The following is a 15,389-nucleotide window of genomic DNA, read 5'->3' as shown; positions in this document are numbered from 1 at the left end:
GACGTTTTAATAGATAAGATTACACTTACAGTGTTAAAGCACAATAAAAAGCAGAGAGATAAGCCGGCCGGCTCGGAACAACGCCCGTCCACTCTGAACACCACGTCCTGCGTCAGCACGCTACCCTGGAAAGGTAGCGTGCTGACGCAGGACGTGGTGTTCAGAGTGGACGGGCGTTGTTCCGAGCCGGCCGGCTTATCTCTCTGCTTTTTATTGTGCTTTAACACTGTAAGTGTAATCTTATCTATTAAAACGTCTAGCCTTTATATACTTCACTATGTGGGCTCCATTACTCTTTTTACATACTTGCTGAACACGGAGGATTACCAAGGATTGTCAGTATATTCCAGGACCCTTAAAGGCCCAGGCTAGGGTTTTAGCCACACGCTGATTATTTCATAAGCTCTGGTAAGCCTCCGATTCATAGGGTGTCGGTGGTGGTGGTTCTCAAGTCACTATTTATATTTTTATGTGCAATTGATTCACGATATACTTCACCATTGAGTGTTTCTTTTGTAACACGGTACAACAAATCGTGGATTCGATTGGGGGTTCCAACCTCTTCTCTTCTCCATCCCCCCCCCCCTCCGTGAGGATTGTTTAAAGGCCCTGGCTGGGGTTTGCAGCCGCAAGCATTTACTGCTTGCCTTGTGGTAAGCCTCCAATCTTTATTGCATCGTGGTGGTGGCTGTCTCATTTGTTCTTCATTATTTGTTCACCTACATATGAATTATTTATTGTGGACACATTGGGACTATTTTATACCTCCTTTTCAGCTTCCCATTAATTTGGGTCTACTGGTTTCAATTTTTTATCTTTTCAATTTTTTATCTTATCAATTATTGTTTAGATTTAGTTAATTATTAGCGCAACATCTCTTCCCTTTTCACACTAGATGCAGTTTGGTGTGCTTTTTCTGCACTAAAAATGCATGCAGTGGTTTCTGTGTATTCCAATGCCTCTAGAAGATCACACCAGTGCAGTCAGTTTCTGCACCGTTGTGAACTAGAGGCATTGGAATACACTGCATGTATTTTTAGGGCCAGTTCACACCACAAAAATGCACTAATACATTCCGGATCAGTTTTTGCTTACAGTTCACACCACGTTCAGTTCCAGTGCGTTTTTGATACAATTTGCTCGGTTCCACTACAGTTCTATGCAGCACGCTCTTTTTTTCTCTGCACCGGAACCTGACTGCACTGGTTTGAACTAGCGCCATTGGAATATGTGGGAAAACACTGCATGCATTTTTAATGCAGAAAAAAAAAGTGCACATAACTGCATCTGGAGTGTATTTTTGTGGTGTGAAACGGCCCTAAGTAAAAGTACAGCGGGAAGCCATTCTAAGGCGGCCCATACACCAATACAATTTGTGTCATGATGTAAGGTTTTGGAAATGTTAAGAACCGTTGGCACTAGCATTTTTTTTTTTTACTACAACTGACCAATACAGGGGGGTATTTTTTGCCCCCTCAGATCACTGACATGGGGTATTCTGAACTTCTGACCACAAATTTGGGGGAATTTTTTATTCTCACTAGAACCAATTCTTCTCCTGGCCAATTTAGAACCCAACATTCTGAAAGACAAATTGGCCGTGTATTTATAATGGAAATTGGGGACCCCTGCTATTGAGTACATTTGTCATGGTAAATAACTAACCAGTAATGCTAATCTTTCTATGTAGACTTTGGTGTCCCAAACAATAAATGTAAAAGCTAGGTTGCATTGTTTTTAAAGCATTTGTAGTTATTTTGCTGAATGTATTGTTTAAACGTATCATTAAAAATTAAATCTTGAGTCGAACATGTTTGAGTACTAGGTGTGTATTCTGTTCTTTGAGGATAATCAATTATTCCACGTGTCAAATAATATTATCCCAATAAGGAGGGGCGGTTGATCATTTCATCATATAGTCAAAATGTTTAAACATTCTTAATACAATTTCAGATTGGAGGGGGGGTGTCATCTTGTAAATTCATTCTGCTAGTGATGTAGCTTCTCATTTATACACCTGGTTTAGGGTTCAATCGCACCAGTTGTGGTGGGACTATGATGGATGGCTATTCCAGTCCCACTGCATGACAAGGTGAAGTGCCTTTTGTCCTGTGTGCCTGGTTCACCCCCAACTGTGTTTTAGTGGTGTGCACTGAAAAAAGGGGTACTGCATGTAATATTTTGGGGCAGGGGGTTTCCAGTGTGATGCACTCCACCACCTCGAAAGTGGTGGCCAATTAAAATATGTTGTTGAGGGGTTTACCAACCACTTTAAAGCAGAGTTCCAGCCTTTTTTTTATGTTTATTAAAAGTCAGCAGCTACAAAAAGCATAGCTACTGGCTTTTAATAAACATACACTTACCTGCTCCACTGTCCAGCGACGCTCCTCCTCTCTCTTCCGGCGCCTCCATCCTCACTGTGGGCACTCAGCCGTGACAGCTTTCGGCTTCACAGCCAGGTACTCATTGCACATGCTACCCGATCGGACAGGCAATCGCCTGGGACCTGTCACGTGTCCCAGGTGATCGCCTACAGGGAAGGGTGTATGACGTATCGCCTAAGCGGTCCCTGGGTGGAAGAAGGAAGTGGCACAGGAAGTCCAACTCCGCCCCCCAAAGAAATTACGTGAAATTAAATGTGGCATGTAAGGGGGAGAGGAGTGGTTTAAGTGGAAGTTCCACTTTTGGGTGGAACTCCTGCTGTAACAGATAGAAGTCTTAAAGCAATGTAATTTCTTCTGTGCCCAGTCTTGCCATTAATCCAGCTCTGAACAATCCTCATCTTTATTCAGTAATATAAAAACAGACACACAGAAATAGGTGCCCATTTCTTTCCCCTTGCTGTGAGAGACCTGGAGTGGATCTCTCTCTCTCTGACTTAAAAAACAAACCTTTGCAACCCTCTTTATTTTCTAAATAAGTTCCTTTAAGCTGGTGCATTGTTGGTTCAGTTACCTTTTCCTTCAATTTCCCTTCTAAATGTTTTCTTCTTTGTCTGAATTTCTCACTTCCTTTTCCTCCTCAGTAAGCTGTTCTGGCTGACTAACCCCCCATGGATGATAGGGCAAGCTTACAGAGGAACAGTAAGTGAGAAATTCAGACAAAGAAAACAACATTTAGAAGGGAAATCAAAGGAAAGGGTAAGTGAACCAACAATGCACTAGCTTAAAGGAACCAATTTAGAAAAAAAAAAAAAAACCTTTAAAACTAAAACCCCTTTAATGCAACAAAGGAAAAAGACCTAAAAAGTTTGTCTTTACAGATCTTTACCTGTCCTGTACCCCTGCAAGGCTTGTACCTAGGATTTAAAAATATCCAAAAATACTAAACTGCTGGTTGTCAACAAAATGATTACCACCACAAGAAAATCTTAAATTACTCCTTTAGAAAACTGATTGAGTTGTAATGTCAAAGTACATTTAGTGTATGAATACAGTGTGACTTACAATGCTGGCCAATTTAGTGTGACTAACCGTAGTGCATTCCAGACTGCCAATGGAAAACAAAAAGCATGGTGGAACAGAGCTATTCGATTTGGTGAAATTGATGCAGATGGCCAATAAACTGGAGTCACTTTGCTCTCATTCGACCTGTGGCCAATAATCAATCTCTGTTCTGACCAAGAATAATTTTTTTTTCCCCCATAAAGACTTTATTGAACACATTGTATATAACATAGGCATAAATGACTATGAGCCTGATGAAAACGTTATACAGGTAGTTTCAACAAAGCAGACACATGGCATGCCTAAACATCTCTACACAGCGAGTTAAATCGTATACGGGGTAACGCTGTTTAAATCCTAGGAGAGGGAAAATAATGGAAAGAAATATATAAAAAAATAAAGGTAGGTTGGATATTGGGGGGGGAGGGAAGGATTATGACAGGGCCTGAGGAGAGGAGGTGCAGAAGTCAACAACTACCCTCTCCAGCATCCAATGGTCAAAACACTAAGGTACGTCATGCTATTAGCATGAGCCTGAATCTGCATTTAATATCTGGGGCAAAATGGCTCCACTCAGATATTAGTTTGCACTTTCTAGAAGGTCTTGGTATGGTTGAGAGCTTTTCAAGGTTGTCCAGGCTTCCCATATAGCAGAGTATTTGGCAATGTATACAAATATATAAGAGGTCCATACAGTGAACTTGGTGTTGAGTTATTCACTTTACGGTCAACACTGAGGACAAGGGGGCACTCTTTACGTCTAGAGGAAAAGAGATTTCACCTCCAAATACGGAAAGGTTTTTTCACAGTAAGAGCTGTGAAAATGTGGAACAGACTCCCTCCAGAGGTGGTTCTGGCCAGCTCAGTAGATTGCTTTAAGAAAGGCCTGGATTCTTTCCTAAATGTACAGAATATAACTGAGTACTAAGATTTGTAGGTAAAGTTGATCCAGGGTAAATCCGATTGCCTCTCGGGGGATTAGGAAGGAATTTTTTCCCCTGCTGTAGCAAATTGGATCATGCTCTGCTGGGGTTTTTTGCCTTCCTCTGGATCAACTGTGGGTATGGAGTTGGGTGTATAGGATTTTACTGTGTTTTTTATTTTGTTTTTTTTATTTTTTGTGGTTGAACTGGATGGACTTGTGTCTTTTTTCAACCTGACTAACTATGTAATGTTATCTGCAGCAGTATAAATCAGTTCCTCCATCTCAAAGACCCGATTTGAGTAACCCATTCAGCCATGGAGGGCGGGGATGAAGACCGCCAATGGACTGGTATACACATCCAAGCAGCATCATGTGCATTGCAACAGACTAAAGTACCGCTTCTTCGAAATTTTAGTTCGATGTAGAAGATATTGTGCTGGGGAAAACTTCAGCGGGAGCAGAGACACAGTGGTCAAATTGTGCACTTTATGCCAGAAAGGTTGGATTTTCGGGCAGTCCCACCAAATATGAAAGAACGTGCCCTGTTCTTTGCCACAGCGCCATATTACATTTTATAAAGACATTAATTGTTATCAGTCACAGGGTGTCTGCTCTGCTCATATAAAAGCAGATGATGCAGCGCTAGTAACAGTCCATATAGTGTGCAATACACCATCCGTGAGTAAATTCAGTACTACTACACAAAGGACATAATGAGTGACTTCACAGGTGCGATGAACCTCCAACAGAAAAAATGGCCTCTCACCACAAGGACTTTTTGCCTATGGAGGGTCAATCACACATTCCCTTGTGGGCACTAAGGAATGAATCCAATATCAATCAGGAACCAGGAGAGAATCACGATAATAATCCCAGGTCTCATGCAGTCATGTAAATACAAAAAGGCAAGGACAGTGCTCTACGTCTCGACAATGGATTAAAATTAGGTAAAAGTGAAAACTTACATACAAGGCACCAAGTCAGGTGGCGGATGATACAACATTGTATACAAAAATAACGTGATAGGCGTGGGTGACGTCACAACGCTTCTTCCGTACGCGTTACGTCCCTTACAAGGAGGGGACTTTCCTTTAGCGGATACGGAAGCGTCAAGATCACCTGCTAATGTATGGATTGGTTGTCATGGATACCCGATGCCATGACACAGCAAGGGGAGGTACCAATTCACACTCACATCCAATACTAACGACCAAAGAAAACGTAGTTGCCATATCCTATACAACAAAAGGGAGCCAACATAACAATGTCATACATGACACTGTGGTGGACGTGCTAAAATGAAAATTTTATGTTATGATTAGAATCACTGAAATATTTCTCTTTTCTATATTCCTCATACTGTTTATTTGTTTCATACGCATTATGCACATGTATGTATGGAAATGAACAATACTGCCTATTTTCCTTTAAGATTTATCAGATATTGTTTTAAAGTTATGAACCCAGCATTGAAAATATGAAGAAGCAGATATTACATTGTAAAAGTTACCATTTGAAATGGAGTAACAAAAGGAGATGTTAAAGCGGTGGTTCACCCTCAGTGACACGATTTTACCATCGAGACAGGCATTGTATCGCGAGTCCCGATTTTTTTACCCCCGTACTCACTGTGTACTCGTACATTATAGATTTCGGCGTGCCTATGGAGAGGGAGGATGATTGACGGCCGGCCCTGGCACGTCACTCTCCCCGAAGACAGCCGGAGTAGGTCTCGGCTCTTCACGGCGCCTGCGCACAGGCTATGCGCAGGCGCCGTGAAGAGCCAAGCCTATTTTGGCTATTTCCGGAGAAGCGTGACGCGCCAGAGCCGGCCGTCAATCATCCTCCGTCTCCATAGGCACGCCCATTCCCCGAGGGGAGTCGGTATCTTCGATGTACGAGTACACGGTGAGTACGGGGATAAAAAAAATCGGGACAGGCATACTGTAGCTCGCGCTACAATGCCTGATTTTATGGTAGAAGAAAAAAATGTTTTTTTTTTGGGGGTTTATAGGGTGAACCCCCGCTTTAAGAGCAGATGTCATCCCCCCCACTCTCCACTCTAAGCTCTCACTCCCAAGCTACCCCTCCCTTCTAGATTCCTCAGTTGTGACAGGAAAAGCCTTCCCCTCCCCCTCCTTTTCACTCGGATCTCCTGAAAGCTTGTGGAGGAAACTTGTCTGCTTTACTGAGAGAACTTTTCTATGCCTGAATGACACGTGGATTTTTCAAGAACATGGAATGGACTTGTGAGAAGAAACCATCCCTTATATGAACTGACCAATGAGAAGCTTCATGCCAAGGACAAGCCACACAGGGGAGGAGGGTAGAGTGGGTGATTGGGAGGATTAGTGGGTGTATGATGTGAACCAATCAATGTATGCTTTGTGATTTCATATGGCTAATAAAACTAAAGTGAGGAGGGCTTCCTCTTCCTGTTGGGACTGAAGCTGAGAGAGGCGAGATGTGAATCTTTGTCTGTAGATTGCACTGTCTCACCATAGTAATTTGAATCAGACGGCAGAGATGGGTTAGCACTGAGATTGTCAGGAAATCAATTAATTAGTCCACATCAACACCACGCTAGAGAGAGGCTAACCCAAAATGTCACAACAAAGGAAAGTGCAAAAAATAAAAACGGATAAATGCGATAACGCCCAATTCCCATTATATAATGTGCAGAACAGCAAAATTTAAATAACAATTTATTTTAATAAAAATATATATAAAATATCTATCAATATCATAAAAACATATAAAAGTATATTAAAATGTATTTAATTCTAATAAGAAAAACACATCAACCACGGCCATCTGTACAATACATATAAAATGAAATACAACTTAACGATCAGTAATAAAGCAATTAGTGTCAAAATCAATATTTAATCCCCCAGGGGCAAGCACCTGGGTTTCATGTATCCAATAAGATTCACGTTTGCTTAATTGGTGTATGGAATTGCCCCCCCCCCCCCCTCCAGTGTCTATTTACCCTGTCTATCCCCCAAAATTGGAGGCTTTTGGGGTTCTGCTGGTGAACTAATTTAAAATGTCTAGACACGTGTGTAATAAAACCTTTAATATTGTTTATGTGCTCTGCTAGTCTTACATGCAGGGGTCTGGATGCCCTCCCAATGTATTGCAACCCACAACCACATTGCAACATATAAACGACACCCACCGTATCACATGTTATGAGTTGTGTTAGGTCATATTCCCTAATAGTGGCAGAAGCTAAAAACTTGTTTTTTGATATTCAATTTAGAGTGTTTACAAGGAACACACTGTCTGCAAGTATAAAAACCGCCTACAAATGTAAATCACCTGTTCTCCGTAGGGACAAGGGGATTGAGAACACTTGGTGCTAAACGATCCCTAAGCGATGGTGCTTTTTTATAAATGAACTGAGGGCTTATGGGCAAAACTGGTCCCAACACCTTGTCATTCTTCAAGATAGACCAATTCTTACTTATTCTCTCAAACGTCCTATATTGTACATTATAACCTAAAGTCATCCTGAAATTGGGATTATCAGTACTGGATTCCCTAATGTGATCGGCAACCAATATATTTCTGTCCATAATTATGATCTTGAAGGAGAAATTTCTAAGGTCAAGTTTGTCATATCCTTTTTCTTCAAATCTGGACAAATAGTACTTGAGATTGACTGATGAAATCATCATCCTCAGTACAATTACGGTGCAACCTAATAAACTGTCCCCTGGGGATGTTGCATAACCATGAATGAAGGTGGCAAGGGAAATATAGGAGCTGCGATCCATAGGTTTAAAATGATTAACCAATCTAAAATGGTCCAAAGATGGAAGAGGGAGGTGAATGCTGTTCTCTCATACAGGAAAATGATTTATACACAGAGGGAGACCACAAAAAGTCTCCAATGTATGGGACAGATGGCTGGAGGATGGTGAAACGTGTACAGTCTGAGCATCGGTGTATTGAGACTCGGAGCGAGTCCGGGGGGAGTGGCTGGGCGGGAGTCAATGGGGTCCCAGTGGGTGGAGCTGTTGCTTGGGAAGGTCAATATGTTGTGCATGGTAGAGGTCGTGCCTAATTTTATTTACCTATGCCTGGGGATATACGTACGAAAGGAACTGTGGTCGCAAAGGATAAATGTAACTGTTTTTTTTTGCCTTTGATGAGGGGAATGTTGACCCACTGTGTTTTTATATTTGTTTTTTCACAAAAAATTGTGTGTATACCTTTGTCTACCACTTAATAAACTTGGATTTATTTGGAAAAAAAAAATGGTCCAAAGATTTATTGATGACTAATGCTGGCCATACACTATACGAAAAATCGGGCGAAAATCGGTCGTTCAGACAGTTCGTTTTTCGTACAGTTAATGGGCACAAAATCGATAATCGTCCTTCGTTTTTTCAGCTCAAAAACGTCCCAACAAGTTTGGAAATTTTCTGCCGAACGAATGATAAATCGGAAGGTTAATGTGTTTCCCGCCCAAACTTTCTGCACTAGGTATATGTAAAAAATACGAACCAATTTTTTTTTATTTCTGTCCACTGAACGATTTATCGGTCATTACATGATGGCACTATCGTTTGCGCTCACGACCGAACGTTCGTTTTTCGACAATTTTTCGTGGAGTGTATAGCCAGCATAAGTCAAGAAATACTACTTTTTCATGATCAATATTTCATGTAAGGGAAATAGTTTTGTCATTCAATGAGTCTATAAACGACAAAACAGATTTCTCACCTTCCCAAATCATAATAAGATCAATAAATCTACGATAGCCTAATTCAGGTGGGCGATGTGCAAAGATGGTCTCCTCCTCCCAGTGAGCCATAAAAATATTGGCCACACCGGGAGCAAAACGAGCGCCGATCGCCACACCCCTAGTCTGCAAGTAGAATTCCTTATTGTACCAAAAGTAGTTCCTGGTAAGACAGAATTTTAAACAGCTCAGCAGAAACTCCTGATGTCTCCCCGATAACGTGGGAGAAAGAAAGAGCCCACTCCACTGATGACATAGCATCATTATGACCTATAATGTCCACATTAACCAATATGGTAGACGATGATCACTTTAGGGATTCAAGGATCTGTACGATATGCTTAGTATATTTTAAAAAAGCTGGGGTTTTTATAACTAGAGGTTGAAGGAAAGAATCAATGTATTGTCTTAACCTAGCTGATAGCGTCGATCCCATTTACAATGGGCCTACCAGGGGGGCAGTACTATTCTTGTGGATTTTCGGAAGAAAATAGATTATGGGAGTTCTACAGAATAGAGGATCTAAATATAAAGTCTTTTCTTGTTAAGATCTTTTGATCCTTCCCATCTTCCACAATAGAGTGCAGTTCGTCTTTAAATGATAGCATAGGGTCCCTATTGAAGATCCTATACGTTTCATCATCACTCAGAAGATGATTCATTTCGGACTGGCAATACTCCTTACTAAGGATAACCAGACCACTCCCTTTGTCTGCCGGTCTAATAACGATGTCCTTCCGCATCTCTACAGATTTCATCCCACGTTTTATGAACTGTGGATCCATAACTTTCTTAAAGTGGAGTTCCACCCATTTTCTAAACTATCTCTGTATACGACCTCCTTAGCTAATTTTTTTCACATTGGCGTTTACATTTTTTTTTTCTGCATAGAAATACTTTAATCTAATTTCTTCTTGGCTTCCGGCCCTAATAGCCTAGGTGATTAAGTCATTAGGCGATTTGCAAGGGTTCCTGGGATAGCGGTGTCATGTATCTCAGGAGTCCCAGCGAATCACCTAATTCCTGAAATCTCGCGTTATTTGCAAATGACGCGAATGAATGAGAGAGCCGTGCTCTGACAGGAGAAAGGGAGGAGGCAAGCGGGGGAAACATTCTGAAAGCACGCCGCCTCCCTGTGTCACCGCTGTCTGAGTTGCTTCAGATGCCCACACCCAAAATGGAACCTGCCTGCTTCCGAGATCTGTGAGTAAAAAAGGGATTTTTAATACAGCTTACCTGTAAAATCCTTTTCTTGGAGTACATCACGGGACACAGAGCGGCATTCATTACTATATGGGTTATATGGAGTACCTTCAGGTGATGGACACTGGCAATCTCAAACAGGAAATGCCCCTCCCTATATAACCCCCTCCCATAGGAGGAGTACCTCAGTTTTGTAGCAAGCAGTATGCCTCCCAAAATGGTCCCCAAAAGAGGGGTGGGAGCTCTGTGTCCCGTGATGTACTCCAAGAAAAGGATTTTACAGGTAAGCTGTATTAAAAATCCCTTTTTCTTTATCGTTACATCACGGGACACAGAGCGGCATTCATTACTATATGGGATGTCCCAAAGCAATGCTTACAATGAGGGAAGGGAGAACATCTCCAAGACAAAAGGATTTAATTTTAGAGATATACTCAAATCATAATAAATCCAACTTAGTTGAGAAAAATAATTTTAAATTTTAAATTTAACTCAAAAAAAGGGGAGCCCCCGGAATCCGAGGGTCTCAAACTGCAGCCTGCAGCACTGCCTGCCCAAAGGCTGTATCAGTATTCCTTCTTACGTCCAACTGGTAGAATTTTGTAAACGTGTGGACAGAAGACCAGGTTGCCGCCTTGCAAACTTGAGCCATAGAGATCTGGTGATGTGCTGCCCAGGAGGCGCCCATGGCCCTAGTAGAATGAGCCTTTAATGATACTGGAGGAGGCAACCCTTTCAAGCCGTAGGCCTGAGTGATTAACTGTTTAATCCACCTAGAGATGGTGGACTTTGCAGCTGCCTGCCCCTTCTTGAGCCCATCCGGTAAGATGAACAACACATCCGTTTTCCGGATCTTCTCTGTAGCTTTAAGATAGGCCTTCATGGCCCTGACAATATCCAAGGTATGCAGCAACCCTTCCTTTCTGGAAGTCGGTTTAGGGAAGAAGGATGGCAATACCAAATCCTGGTTTAGATGAAAACTGGATATAACCTTCGGTAGGAAGGAAGGATGAGGGCGGAGAACGACCCTGTCCTTATGGAAAATAAGATATGGTTCCTTACAGGATAAGGCCGCCAGTTCCGATACTCTTCTTGCGGAAACTATGGCGACCAAAAATACTAACTTCCTTGTCAGTAAAACCAAAGGAATTTCAGCCAACGGCTCAAACGGTTGTTTCTGCAAACTTGACAGAACAAGATTTAAATCCCACGGACAAAGCGGGGATTTAACTGGAGGTTTAATACGTAAGACCCCTTGAAGGAAGGTCTTAACCAGCGAGTGGGTGGCCAGCGGCCGCTGAAACCACACTGACAGAGCTGAGATCTGTCCCTTGATTGTGCTTAATGCCAATCCCTTATCCACTCCTAGCTGGAGAAAACTTAAAACTATCGATGGTGAACTTGCGAGGAAGCCATAGCTTGGACTCACACCAGCCTACATAGGCCTTCCAGACCCTGTGATAAATCACCCTAGAGACCGGTTTCCTGGCTCTGATTAGGGTAGAGATTACCTTCTGAGACAGACCTCTACCCCTGAGAATCAGGGATTCAGCTTCCAGGCCGTCAAATTTAGATGCCGTAAGGCAGGGTGGAGGATCGGACCTTGCGATAGCAGGTCTGGCCGTAGAGGAAGAGTCCAAGGGTCTCCCACTACCATCTTCAGGATTAGTGAATACCATGCCCTTCTGGGCCATGCTGGAGCTACCAGGATGACTGGTATGTGCTCCACCCTGATCCTGCGCAGCAGGCGGGGTAGTAACTGGAGCGGGGGAAAAGCATAAAGAAGTTTGAACTGATGCCAAGGGCAAACCAGCGCATCGGTTCCGCAGGCCATCGGATCCCTTGAGCGGGATATGAACCTGTCTAGCTTCTTGTTGAGTCTCGATGCCATGACATCCACGTCCGGCACTCCCCATCTTTGGCAGAGTGCTTGAAAGATTTGTGGATGCAGAGACCATTCCCCCGGCAATAGAGTCTGGCGGCTTAAGAAGTCCGCCTGAAAGTTGTCCACTCCTGGAATGAATATTGCCGATATGCAGGGCACATGAGCCTCTGCCCATAGGAGACTCAAGCTCACCTCTCTCTGAGCGGCTTGACTCCTGGTTCCCCCTTGGTGATTTATGTATGCCACAGCCGTGGCATTGTCTGATTGAATTCTCACCGGGAACCCCTGTAATTTTGACGTCCAAGCCCTGAGGGCTAGTCGAGCAGCTCTGAGCTCCAAGATGTTGATGGGCAACTGCCTCTCTGGCTTTGCCCAAGTACCTTGGCGAGTGCAACCATCCAAAATTGCTCCCCAGCCCGTCAGGCTGGCGTCTGTGGTCACTATCTTCCAAGCCACTGGGCTGAAAGACTTCCCCTTCAGTAGATTCTGAGGGTCTAACCACCAACACAGACTTTGTCGGACTCTTGATGAGAGCGGCAACGGGATATCCAAGGCCTGTGGCCTTCTGCTCCATGCTGACAGGATGGCTGCCTGCAGGATGCGAGTGTGGCTCTGGGCGTACGGCACCGCCTCGAATGTGGCCACCATCTTGCCTAGTAACCTCATACATAGGCGAATAGTCGGTTCCTTCTTGCTTAGAACCAGTAGGATTAATTCCTTGATGGCTTTGACCTTCATCAGAGGTAGAAACACCCTTTGTTGTTCTGTGTCTAACCTCATGCCGAGATATTCCAACTGCCTTGTGGGCTGGAATGTTGACTTGGAGCTAGGACCTTCGTGAACACCCGGGGGGCCGTAGCCAACCCGAAGGGAAGCGCCACGAATTGGAAATGACGCGGAGCCACCATAAAGCGTAGATATCTCTGATGTGGCTGAAAAATTGGAACATGAAGGTAGGCATCCTTTATGTCTATGGACGCCATGAAGTCGTCCTTTTGGAGTGTGGCAGCCGCTGACCGCACGTACTCCATCCGAAATGAGCGGATCTTTAGGTAAGTATTTACCATCTTTAGGTCCAAAATTGGCCTGACATCTCCATTGGACTTTGGGATGATGAATAGGTTGGAGTAGAAACCCAGCCCCTGTTCCAGGACTGGTACCTCTACTATTACTTCCTGGGAAAGTAGATGATTTAATGCCGACATTAATGCGGCTCCCTTCTCCGGATCGTTTGGAATCCTCGACTCCTGGAAATGAGGAGGAGGAAACCTTAGGAAATCTAATTTGTAGCCCGTGGCCACGGAAGACCGTACCCACTTGTCGGGAATGCTTGCTTCCCAAACCTCTGAAAAGAGTCGCAGCCTTCCCCCCACCTTCGTGGGTGGGGGCGCCCCCTCATAAGGTCGGCTTGGGGGCTGGTTTTGCTGGTTTGCGAAACCACTGGTTTCTGCCTCTAGCAGCCTGTCCCTGCGACTTGCTGTTGAAGCTGAAGTTTGCTTTCGCAGGAGGCCGTCGATACTGTTTGGCATTAGAGGGCCCCTGCGCAGGGGAGCACTGTCGTTTAAACCCAGGCCCCTGAAACTTGTTTTTGTTGGCAAGAGAGTACTTTTGCCGTTTGAAATGGTCTGAATGTATTTATCTAGGTCTTCTCCGAAGAGTCGTCCTCCATGGAAGGGGAACCCTACCAGGAGCTTCTTGCATGGGGGCTCGGCCTCCCAGCTTTTTAACCATAAGAGTCTTCTCATATGGATAAGGGATAACGATAAACGTGACGCTTGCTGGATAGAATCCTTAATTGCGTCTACCGTAAAGCATATGGCCCTAGGGACATCCGAAAATTCTTCTGCCTGCTGGGCAGGAATAAGTTTAAGCATCTGCTTAATTTGATCCGATAATGCTTGAGCAACCCCAATCGCAGCCACAGCTGGCTGCACTACTGCCCCTGCAGTAGTGAAGGAGTTCTTAAGTAGTGCTTCCAAGCGTTTATCAACTGGATCTTTGAACACCTGTATGTTTTCTACAGGGCATGTTAACGATTTGTTAACACATGAGATGGCTGCGTCCACCGCAGGAGTAGCCCATCTCTTGGAAACTTTATCTTCCATAGGATATAGGGCAGAGAATCTTTTAGGTGGTAAAAATATCCTATCTGGCTTGCTCCAATCTTGGAACAAAACTCCCTCTAGCAGAGGATGGATCGGAAACACTGCATTGCTTTGAGGCGCCCTTAGTGAGCCCAAAGCTGAAACCGTCGATACTTGGAGATCTGGTACCGGCAAGTTGAATGCACTATGGACCAAGTCCGATAAGGCTTGAATCCACCAGCTCTCCCCTTGGTGTCCCCTTGGTGTCGTCCAATTCCCCTGAGGAAAGGACCTCCTCTTCCGAGGGTCCACGCTCGGGCGACGGAGACCTAATCCGCTTACTGCCCCGCATAGCTGTGGCTATCATTTTTCCCATTCTTTTCTCCATCTCTTTTAAAGAGGTGAGTAATACCTCGTCCGTGACCATCTTAGGGTTGGACTGACCCGCGCCAGTTCCAGCCCCAGATCCCGATGGCCCCAAGGCTCCTTCTGGGGAAAGCAGCGGCATAGCCTTGTCCTAGACCTCAGACTCTCTGGGGGAATCCCCACCTCTTGTACCCTCTGACCCGGATGCCATGGTACAATACCGAGGTACACCTGCTAGCTTATTGGTACTTGGAACTATAAATAGTTAATTGTCCAAACACCTGTTTGGGGGATAAAAAATGCCTCCTCTCCCCTAGATGACTTTTTTTTTTTTTCGTTTTTCAAATCCAGGAAAGAAAAAGCATTCTGTCCCCCTAAGTAGTATTGCCAAAGAAAAACTATTGAAATGGAAAAGAACAGCCTATTTCTAGGCTTGAAAACAGTCTTCTGAAGACTGTAATATCTTTTGTGGCCACTGTGTGTCCTCGGCGCCCCGTGCTGCCGCTCTGGTCTTTCCCTCCTCAGTTCCAATCTTAGAATGAGCTGCTGGAACGAAAAAGGAAGGGCCGCCCCTTCCTTAAGCAGCTGACCCGCCCTTCCCCCCTCAGCTCAACGGCGCCAATTGCGCCTATAACACGGGGATGCGCGCGCGCCCGCCGACAGGGGGGGGGGGTTGGGGGGAAGGGAGCCTCTCCACGAGGAGGTCAGCGTCTGCCTGCTTTGCAGG

Source organism: Rana temporaria, chromosome 9 (genome assembly GCF_905171775.1).
Source record: "Rana temporaria chromosome 9, aRanTem1.1, whole genome shotgun sequence".
Taxonomy (NCBI): Eukaryota; Metazoa; Chordata; class Amphibia; order Anura; family Ranidae; genus Rana; species Rana temporaria.
The sequence above is the reverse complement of the archived record's forward strand: the minus strand, read 5'-3'. Positions refer to the sequence as shown.